Below are 12,245 nucleotides of genomic sequence, written 5' to 3' on the forward strand. Positions count from 1 at the left end.
GGGAAGATTGCAGTGTTCAGATGTGCAAAGCTGATACAGAGACCTATCCACACAGACTCAAGGTTGTAATTGCTACCAAAGGTGCATCTGCTAAATACTGACGTGAAGGGGTTGAATACTTATGCAATCAATTATTTTGTGTTTTATATTTGTACTTAATCTATCTCACCTTGTAGAAAGCTGTACACACCCAAACCATATACAACCCTCAAGCAACACACATCAAAGTTGCTGGTTGAACGCAGCAGGCCAAGCAGCATCTATAGGAAGAGGCGCAGTCGACGTTTCAGGCCGAGACCCTTCGTCAGGACCCTCTTCCTATAGATGCTGCTTGGCCTGCTGCGTTCAACCAGCAACTTTGATGTGTGTTGCTTGAATTTCCAGCATCTGCAGAATTCCTGTTGTTTACAACCCTCAAATTTGTTTTATTGCAGGCATACTCAGTAAATCTAAGAAACATAATAGAATCAGTTAAAGACTGCACCCAACAGGACAGACACAAGATGGCAAACCATACAAATACAGATGAAATAATGAATAAGTAAGCAATAAATATTGAAAACATGAGATGAAGAGTCCTTGAAAGTGAGTCCATAGGTTGTGGAAACACTTCAGTGATGAGGTGAGTGAATCCCAGTGGTTCAAGAGCCCAAAAGTTGAGGGGTAATAACTGTTCCTGAACCTGGTGTGTGGATTCTGAGACCACCTTCCTCATGGCAGCAGTGAGAAGAGCACTGCCTTGCTGGTAGGGATGGATGCTGTTTTCCTGCGACAGAGTTCTGTCTAGCTGTGCTCTAGATTGTCAGGTCTGTTGAAGGTGGAAATAGCCACTTTGCTTCTCACCTTGATATGCATTATCTCTTGTTGGCAGCAATAAATAACTTGTGATGACACCCTTCCTGAAACACGAACGTCTCCATATATGTTGCCTGACCTGAGTTCCTTTAGTATTTTGTTTTTGTCCCTTAATAATACTTCTTATCAGTATTCACCAAGGAGGAGGAAATGTACATGGATAATGTGTAGGGACACGTGTCCTCAGAACCACAGGAATGTCTCAGGAGCTATTGAAATCGAGGGGGGGTTAGATGGGGGCCTGATGGAAATGTTAACATCTTCATTCACCACAGGTAATACTGAAAGTTAACCAATTTAATAATTTATTAAATAACTGTATTTTGAAGTAAAACTTCACTTAGTAACTGTAGCAGGAATTATCCAAGTAATAGGCCAGTGAGACTCATTATCAAGTGAAGAAAGTCCAAAGAGAAAAGTTTTATAACAGCAGAAGTATGATATACTAAATAGGTGTGTAGGTGGTATATCTGTCTTGTATGTGGCAAGGCGGTGGAAGTCTGTATGACTGTGTGGTGGAAGTTGCGTCTTATCAATTTGATTGAGCTTTTGGAGGGAGCAACTAAGACAATTGCTGAACATAGAATGATACACATTGTTTATATGGATTTTAGTAAAGCATTTCACAGGGTCCCGCATGATATGTCAGACTAGAAAGTTAAGACAGGAGCTGGAAGGTGAGCTGGTTAATTGGATCTGGTATTGACTAAGTGATTAGGAGGCAGGGTACATTGGTGGGAGGATGTTCTCTTTACTGGTGATGAGTGGTGTATTGCAGGGATCTGTGCTGGGAGCCGTGTTTGTGATGTATTTTAATAACTTGGGGTGAATGCAGGAACTGTGCTTTGTGGATGAATCAATGTTGGTGGTGTGGATGATGGGGAAGGCTTTTCAGGCTAAAACAGGCTAAAATTTGGGCCTTATTTAAGCAAAGTGTTTGGTGAAACTATGAGCCAAAAGGCCTGTTTCTGAAATGTACAACTCTAAGAGGATTCTAGTATCTTCAAACGAGTTTAGATTTTGAGCCTCATAAGATTGTATTGGATTGACAAAACCAAAAAAAACACGCATCATATTTGAGAAGACGCAAGAAGCTTGGCAGCGTAGGGGAAATTCCAGGGATAAGGTTTGGCGTGGACATCAGCAGCACAGAGCCGAAAATCGTGCCCCTCCAAAGAAAAACATCGAAGGAGAGTGGAAAATTGTAGGCCTAAAGTGGGATAGGAGATTGGTAAGTGCGAGAATGGGGGAAAAATCCAGGCCCCATTGAACTGAGAGAGGGGTGACTGAGTTGTGCGTTGTGTGACTGATAAACTGTACATGCTGTCTTCTCACTGCTGCTATCAGGAAGGTGCAACAGGGCCCTCAGAATCCACGCACCAGATTCAGGAACAGTTATTACCCCTCAACCATCAGGCTCTTGAACTAGCGGGCAAAACTTCACAGAAATACATACAGACGTGCTTATGTGGGATTGTTCTTTTACGATCCCATTGTGTTGATGGAACTCGATTAACTTATTCTTTTCCTTCCAGTCCTTTTTTGACTAGATGGTGGAATACGCTCCACTTACCCGCATAAATCCAGCTCTAACAAAACCCAAGAAGCTCTATATCATCCAGGAACAAGCAGCACCAATGCAGGGGTTGCCAACCTGCTGACCTGCTGTCTGCAGTCCATGGATCGCTTGTTTAATGATAGGGGTGCATTGCAAAATAAAAGTTGGGAGCCCTGTTCTAGAGCATGACTGCGCTTTTACATTGCTTCCCTGTGGCTGTAGAGCATGAAAATTATACACAAATGGAATAAATATTGCCATTCCATGATCATGCCAGGGTTTATATCCCATTACTCTCTGTATAACAGCATTGTCCATGTATCGTCACTTAAAAGCCAGTGGCCAGTTCAAACAGATGGGTCTGCATCTCTTTGTCAGTTCGAGACTTCTTTAATAATAGATCACAGCATTCTACTTTCTCTATTTGTTAATATTTAGTTACATACATGATATTTAGACTTGAACATAGAACATAAAATAATACAGCACAGTACAGTCCCTTCAGCCCACAACGTGTGCCGACCCTTAAACCCTGCCTCCCATATAACCCCGCCACCTTAAATTCCTCCATATACCTGTCTAGTAGTCTCTTAAATTTCACTAGTGTATCTGCCTCCACCACTGACTCAGGTAGTGCATTCCACGCACCAACCACTCTCTGAGCAAAAAACCTTCCTCTAATATCCCCCTTGAACTTCCCACCCCTTACCTTAAAGCCATGTCCTCTTGTATTGAGCAGTGGTGCCCTGGGGAAGAGGTGCTGGCTATCCACTCTATCTATTCCTCTTAATATCTTGTACACCTCTATCATATCTCCTCTCATCCTCCTTCTCTCCAAAGAGTAAAGCCCTAGCTGCCTTAATCTCTGATCATAATGCATACTCTCTAAACCAGGCAGCATCCTGGTAAATCTCCTCTGTACCCTTTCCAATGCTTCCACATCCTTCCTATAGTGAGGTGACCAGAACTGGACACAGTACTCCAAGTGTGGACTAACCCAAGTTTTATAGAGCTGCATCATTGCCATGGACTTGGACCAATCCACACATAAACATTTTCTTTATCAAACCTTACGAGATGTGATGATGAGGAACCGCTTCTGAAGCAAGTCCCTTGCTCTTTCAGGTAAGCCTTTCGTTCCTGAAGGGGTTATAACCTCAAACACGGCACACTCACAATGGACGAAGTTTATGATGGATGGGGCAATGTGCTGGGTCATCTTTAAGTACAGGTTTATTCCGAGCTGTAGTTTTGGAGACATTGGTCTTATGGAATGACACTGGAGTTCTAATGTTTGTGTGCCTTAGGGGAGCCATCTCACTCCAAGAGGTACTGCGGCTGGTGGAAGTTAAGCTGGGTAATTTCTCATTTTAATGGCAGAGGAAATCAGTGAAGAAAGAAAGGGGGCTCCACACTCCTTTTTATACTCTGATCCTTGATAAATTCACTTCTCTTGCAAAGAATATGGCAGCTTTTCAACAACAGGACTAACGCCACAAGAAGAAATGTTCCTACTACATTCATTCATTCCAACTTGAAATTTTCAAGCCAAGGGTTTCAACATCTTGCTTGTAAAATTACTTTAACAACTATTCCAATTTAGTCATTGGACTTTAAACAATCTAGTACAGCCTCTCTCAACCTTTTTGCTCTGGAGGAACCCTTGAAATAATTTTCATGTCTCAGAGAAGCCCTGTGTAAAAATTATTATGTCTACAGCTCACTGCATGTTAGCGTGATCAGTAAGTTGTAGCAATAACAATCCAAAAATAATTGTCAATGGTCTTGAAGCACTTTGATTTCCTCTGCTGCCTAAGTCTAGGAGAGACAATCTCTGGCCTCGCCAAACGAGTGAGATTGAGGTGCGAGTATCCCCCCCAACCCCAAAACCCCCTGTTTGTGTGGATGCTGTGTAATTCACTACCCTGTTACAAATTAATGCCATGAAATAATGCACAGTACACTGCATACTAATAAAGGAATTATATTTATGAATCTTAACTAAAGGGTTAGTAAATAATAACAAAAAGAAATGGGCCCATTTTAAATAAACAGTCAAATATTCACAAGTTGGAGGTCATCTTGAACTTCTCTGTCACTCACGCACTGGGCCCTCAGTCAGTGTGAATGCCCACACCACCTTCCAAACATTGCTCGCAATCCATCTCAAACAAACTGGTCTCCCATCGGATCGTGTGCTACAACCAGTTCTCCCCAGCATCTTCTCTCTTCACTTCCTATCGATCAAAAGCCCAAGACCAACCCTATTGTCCCTCACCAAGAAAACCCTCGCGCTACTTGGATGGCACATATTCCACATCATCCCTTATCTTCAACAAGGCTGAAAGTAGAACAAACAGCTCTTGCAGATCTGCTGAATGAAATACCTACAGAACAATAGTAAAGTTGTGAATCAGGGCACCACAATCTTTTAGGTGGAGAATAATCTTTTAGCTAGCCTTTCTTGAAAAAAAGGTAGTTAAGCTTAGCTTACCTTTCTTGAAATTAATATCTTTCTTTCTCTATCTATCATAAATTTTTAAAACTCATAAGGCAAACATAATACATATCTGTTAAATAACTGGCTTAAGCCAAATGGGATCTAATTTTTCTAAAGGTAGGCTTGGTAGATTTAATTTAAATAAAGATTGTAAATTGATTTTAATTAATGCTACTTGCAACATGAAAAATTATTTATAATGTTTATTGGTAAAGTTATTAAAAACCATAAACTAATGCGATATGAATAAAATAGTATCAATAAGACACAATGTTTGCAAGACTTTGAAAATCTACTTTCTTATTAACTGACATAATCAGGCTTAAATATAGGCCGAGCACATGAAACCTCTGGCAACACACATCAAAGTTGCTGGTGAATGTAGCAGACCAGGCAGCATCTCTAGGAAGTGGTACAGTCGACGTTTCGGGCCAAGACCCTTTGTCAGGACTAACTGAAGGAAGAGCTAGTGAGAGATTTGAAAGTGGGAGGGGGAGGGGGAAATCCAAAATGATAGGAGAAGACAGGAGGGGGAGGGATGGAGCCAAGAGCTGGACAGGTGATTGGCAAAAGGGATATGAGGGGATCATGGGACGGGAGGCCTCAGGTGAAAGAAAGGGGGAGGGGGGAAACCCAGAGTATGGGCAAGGAGTACAGAGAGAGGGACAGAGGGAGTAAAAGGAGAGAGAGGAAAAGAATATATATGGATGAGGTACGAGGGGGAGGTGGGGCATTAATAGAAGTTGGAGAAGTCAATGTTCATGCCATCAGGTTGGAGGCTACCCAGATGGAATATAAGGTGTTGTTCCTCCAACCTGAGTGTGGCTTCATCTTGACAGTAGAGGAGGCCGTGGATAGACATATCAGAATGGGAATGGGATGTGGAATTAAAATGCGTGGCCACTGGGAAATTCTGCTTTCTCTGGTGGACAGAGCATAGGTGTTCAGCGAGATGGTCTCCCAGTCTGCGTTGGGTGTCGCCAATATATAGAAGGCCTCATTGGGAGCACTGGACGCAGTATATCACCCCAGCCGACTCACAGCTGAAGTGCAACCTCACCTAGAAAGACTAGGGGCCTTGAATGGTAGTGAGGGAGGAAGTGTATGGGCATGTGTAGCACTTGTTCTGCTTACAAGGATAAGTGCCAGGAGGGAGATCGGTGGGGAGGGATGGCGGGGGGGATCGAATAGACAAGGGAGTCACGTAGGGAGCGATCCCTGTGGAAAGCGGGGGAGCAGGGAAGAAAGATGTGCTTAGTGGTGGGATCCCGTTGGAGGTGGCAGAAGTTACAGAGAGTTATATGTTGGACCCGGAGGCTGGTGGGGTGGTAGGTGAGGACAAGGGGAACCCTATTCCTAGTGGGGTGGCAGGAGGACGGGGTGAAAGCAGATGTGCGTGAAATGGGAGAGATAGGTTTGAGAGCAGAGTTGATAGTGGAGGAAGGGAAGCCCCTTTCTTTAAAAAAGGACATCTCCTTCGTCCTGGAATGAAAAGCCTCATCCTGAGAGCAGATGCGGCAAAGACGGAGGAATTGCGAGAAGGGGATGGCGTATTTGCAAGAGACAGGGTGAGAAGAGGAATAGTCCAGATAGCTGTGAGAGTCCGTAGGCTTATAGTCGACATCAGTAGATAAGCTGTCTCCAGAGACAGAGACAGAACGATCTAGAAAGGGGAGGGAGGTGTTGGAAATGGACCAGGTAAACTTGAGGTCAGGGTGAAAGTTGGAGGCAAAGTTAATAAAGCCAATGAGCTCAGCATACGTGCATGGAGCAGCGCCAATGCAGTCATCAATGTAACAAAGGAAAAGTGGGGGACAGATACCAGTATAGGTTCGGAACATAGATTGTTCCACAAAGCCAACAAAAAGGCAGGCACAGCTGGGACCCATACAGTTTCCCATGGTGATACCTTTAGTTTGGATGAAGTGGGAGGAGCCAAAGGAGAAATTATTAAGAGTAGGGACTAATTCCGCTAGACGGAGCAGAGTGGTGGTAGAGGGGAACTGGTTAGGTCTATTAAGTTAGTTTTTTTCCGACTGGGCAGTCCTGAGGGGATTTTCTTTGTCAATCATTTTGCTTCTCTTTCTGATCAAGTCATGTTTTGCCCTTTCTTCTGATTTAGGCTGCGCCTGCGCATTAGATTACTTTATAAAATTTTTAAATTAAACTTTAAATATGGATCTTAATAAAATTAATATAATATCTCGGAATTTAAATGGTATGAACCAACCTATCAAGCGCAGAAAGATTTTTAAGAAATTAAAAACACTTCATGCAGGATGAAAATTGCTTTTTTAAATTTTGGAAGGGACCCTTATTTCATTCCTTATCAGTACATAAAATAAGAGGGATATCTATTTTTATTAATTCTAAAATTCCCTTTGTTCATTTTCATACTGTTACTGATTTAATTGGAAGATATTTAATTGTTACTGGTTTACTATGTGGTCAAAAGGTGGCTTTGATGTGTGTATATGCACCTAATATAGATAGCCCTGAATTTTTTAAGAAGCTATTTTCTGTATTGCCAAATTTAAATGAATTTAAGTTGATTATGGGCAGTGACTTTAACTGCTGTCTCAATCCATCGATTGACAGATCGTCCGCTAATCCGTCACATCCTAATAAAGCTGCAACTTGTATTAATTCTTTTTTATTAGAATACGGTCTGGTCGACATTTGGAGATTTAAATAACCTAAAGAAAAAGATTTTTCTTTTTTTTCACATGTACAGTATACTATAAATAATCAAGAATTGATTATTTTTTGTTGGATACGCGATTGGTGCCCTCTGTTGTTGAATATGTGTATGATGTGATTGCGTTGTCAGATTATGCACCTATGAAACTGACTTTGGAGCTCTCTGATAATAATCACATACCTCAGTGGAGATTTAGTATTTAATTGTTACAAGATTCAACTTCTGTAAATTTTATTAAAGAGCAAATTTCTCTATTTTTTGAATTAAATACAGCTGAAGGAATGTCAAATTTGGTTATCTGGGATGCGATGAAATCTTTTCTTACAGGACAGATAACCATATTCGGTAGGTTCAAGAAGGAAAACTAAGGCGGAACTTTTACTGATTACTAATATGATTTAAAAAATAGATAAGGTTTATTCAGTAATGCCTGGTGAAGATCTCTTTAAGGAAAGGGTGGAACTGCAAACACAGTATGATTTGCTTTTGACATTTCCCATTGAACAGCAACTTCTTAAATCCAAAAGCCAATCCTATATACATGGAGACAAGTCAGGCAAATTATTAGCTGGTCAGTTAAAAGCAAATATGGCTAGAAGACAGATCCTGAAAATATGAAGACCTGATAGAACTGAAACGGCAGATCCTTATGAAATTAATAAGATATTTATGGATTTCTACTCTAATCTTTATAAATCTGAATTTTCAGATAATATTAACTTCACAAATGGTTTTTTGCAAAAATTGAATATACCTAAAATCTCTATTCGAGATATGAATACATTAGATGCACCTATTGAACAAGAAAAATAGCAAGGGCTATATCCTCTCTTCAATCAGCTAAGCCTCCGAAACCTGACGGATATACAGTGGAATTTTATAAGACTTTTACTGATATACTTATATCTCATTTATGTCAAAATTTCACTGATTCTATATCCTCTGGGACTCTCCCAAAAACTTTCTATGAAACTTCAATCTCTTTAATTCCTGAATAAGATAAAGATTTATCTGAATGCGCCTCTTATAGACCAATTTCTCTGTTGAATGTGGATTTTAAAATTCTCTCTGAGATTTTGGCTAATAGACTTGAGAATATTTTACCCACTGTTATTTCCAGTGACCAAACTGGATTTATTAAAAATAGATATTCACATTTAAACATTCGACAATTATTAAATATCATTCACTCTTCTCCATCTAAAGAATCTGAATGTGTTGTTTCTCTTGATGCAGAGAAAGCCTTTGATAGGGTGGAGTGGTCTTACTTATTTGAGGTTTTGGAAAGATTTAATCTTGGTCCGGGATTTATTTCCTGGATTAAATTGATCTATCATTTTCCTATGGCTGCTGTTATAACTAATAATTAAAAATCTCCCTATTTTAGATTAGATTTAGATTATGAGGACACGCAGTCCTCTTTTATTCTCATTTAGTAATGCATGCATTAAGAAATGATACAATATTCCTCTGGTGTGATATCACAGAAACACAGGACAGACCAAGACTGAAAAATTAACAAAAACCAAATAATTATAACATATAGTTACAATCGTGCAACAATACCATAACTTGATGAAGAACAGGCCATGGCACAGTAAAAAAGCTCAAAGTCTCTTGAATGTCCCACATCTCACACAGACGGGAGAGGAAGAAAACCCTTCCTGCCATGCCCGACCACAGTCCGACTTTGAGTCGTCCGAAAACTTCGAGCCTCTGATCAGCCCTCCGACACCGAGTACCGAGCACCATCTCCATCCGAACACTTCGATCTCAGTCTCAGTCGCCAGCAGCAGGGGCCTTCCCTCCGGAAGATTCTTGATTGCACAGAAACAGCAGCAGCGAACCGGCATTTCGGAAATTCTCCGGATGTTCCTCTGTGCTTTCACGTCTGTCTCCATCAAATCAGAATTGTCCATGGCCCCTATTTAACGGATACGATATCATTTCACCAGAGAGCTGCGCTCGCTGCGTCGTGCTGCCATCTTCTCCTCCCGCTATACATAGGGGTACTCGACAGGGATGCCCGCTTAGCCCTTTATTATTTAACTTGGCCTTTGAACCCCTTGCGATTGCTCTTAGAGATTCTAACACTGTTCAGGGTATTAAGAGAAGGGACAAAATACACAAGGTTTTGTTATATGCAGATGACCTGTTAGTTTATATTTCAGACCCTAGGAAATCTATTCCTTCTATGTTATCTATATTTTCTGTATTCAGTAGTTTTTCTGGGTATAAATTAAGTTTATATAAAGGTGAGTTATTTCCTATTAATAATTACTCGGATCCAAATTAACAAGCACCTTTTAATATTGCTAAAAATATTTTACCTATCTTGGTATTAAAATTACTAAAAATTTTAAGGATCTCTATACATATAATTTTTTCCATTAATTGGCTACACCAAACAAATGCTTTCTAAATGCTCACCTATGACATTATCATTAATAGGTGGAATTAATGCTATTAAAATGATAGTTTTACCGAAATTTATATATATATTTCAGGCAGTTCCTTCCTTCGATCCTAAAAAGTTCTTTGACAGAATAGAATCCATAATCTTATTTTATATTTGGATCGATAAAAATCCTAGGTTGAGTAAACCCTTATTGCAGAAATTTTAAAAAGATGGTGGTACGGCTTTGCCTAACTTTAGAATGTACTATTGGGCAATTAATATTCGATATATTACTTTTTGGATTCAATATTCTGATATACATGAATGTCCTTCATGGTTGGATTTGGAGGTAAACTCAGTGAAAGGATTCTCTTTGGCCTCTTTACTGGGAGCTCCTCTTTCCTTTTTGTTTTCTAAGATTAGTAGACAAGGTTTTAATCCCATTATTAAACATGCATTAAGAATTTGGTTTCAGTTTCATAGATTTTTTGAGTTAAATAATTTTATTCTTTCTAGTAATATCCATCTCAATTATTTTTTTTAAACCATCAATTTTGGATAAGGCCTTTTTAATTTGGAAAACCAAGGGAATATTAACTTTTTCAGATTTGTTTTTAGGGGACTGTTTAATGTCTTTTTCTCAGTTGGTGGATAAATATGATTTATTTAAAAATACCTTTTCTGTTTAAACACAGAGAACTTTCAAATTGCAGTACTTGCAAGCCATTTGTAAAAGGATCTCTTTAACGATCATGATTGATGGGAAAAGCTTTTATGTGATAAAGCCATGCACTTGGTTTTACATGGATTTCAGCAAAGTATTTGACAAGGTTCCACATGGGAGGTTAGTCAAGAAGGTTCAATTGCTTCGCATTCTAGATGAGGTAGTATATTGGATTAGACATTGCCTATTCGGACGAAGCCAGAGAGTGTTAGTAGATGGTTGCCTATCTGTCTGGAGAACTGTGACGAGTGGACTGCTGTAGGTCCTGGGTCTGTTGTTGTTTGTAATCTATATCAACGATCTGGATGATAATGTGATGAACTTGATCAGCAAGTATGTGGATGAAACCAAGATTGGGGTTGTAGTGGACAAAGAGGGAGACTATTAAAGCTTGCAGCGGAATTTGGACCAGCAGTTGGAATTTAGTGCAAACAAATATGAGGTGTTGTACTTTGGGAGGACCAAACAGGGTAAGTTTTACACAGTGAGCGGCCAGGAACTGAGGAGTGTGGTAGAACAAAGGAATCTGGGAATACACGTCCATATTCATTACAAGTGGCATCACAGATAGTAAAGAAAGATTTGGCACAATGGTCTTATAGATCAAAGTATTGAATGCAGGAGTTGGGATGTTACGTTGAAGTCGTGTAAGACGTGGGTGAGGTGTAATTTGGAGCATTGTGTGCAGATTTGGTCACCTAACTACAGGAAAGATGTACAGTAAATAAGTTTGAAGGAGTACAGAAAAAAATTACAAGGACTTTGTCTGGGTTGCCAATCAGAACCTGAGTTAACCTGAATTACAAGTAAAGATTGAATAAGTTAGAAACTTATTCCTTACAATGTAGAAGATGGAGGGGAGATTTGATAGAGGCATATAAAATTATGAGGCGTATAGATAGGTTAAATGCTTGCAGACTTTTCCCATTGAGGTTGGGTGGGACGACAATCAGAGGCCATAGGTTAAGGGTGAAAGGTGAAAAGTTTAAGGGGGAATTTCTGCACTCAGAGGGTATGAGAATGTGGAACAAGCTGCCAGTGCAAGTGATGGATGCGATACCGATTTCAACCTTTAAGAGAAGTTTGTATAGGTACATGGATGGGATGGGCATGGAGGCCCATGGTCTGGGTGCAGGTCGACAGGACATCGCTTGTTCATTATGTACTGTGTCCTATGACGTGGGCGATCATTGTCTTTCTATAACCATGATTGTTGTTGGCACGTTTTTCCACAGAAGTGGTTTGCCATAGCCTTTTTCTGGACAGTGTAAGGGTGATCCCAGCAAATATCAATGCTCTTCAGAGAGTGTATGACTGGCGACTGCATTGGACCGGACGGCTTAAATGGTTTGACTCAGATTAGATGGCCGAAGGGCTTGTTTCTGGGCTATAGTTCTCAATGTAGTCCCCCGGCCAACCTCGGGGTCACTCGGCTCGCTGACGTCTAGGGAAATAGCCCTCGGCCCCACCAGACTGGCTCTCGCTTTAATTCGGTACTGGCTCAAGGCT

The sequence above is a fragment of the Mobula hypostoma genome, chromosome 14, assembly GCF_963921235.1.
Source record: "Mobula hypostoma chromosome 14, sMobHyp1.1, whole genome shotgun sequence".
Classification (NCBI taxonomy): domain Eukaryota; kingdom Metazoa; phylum Chordata; class Chondrichthyes; order Myliobatiformes; family Myliobatidae; genus Mobula; species Mobula hypostoma.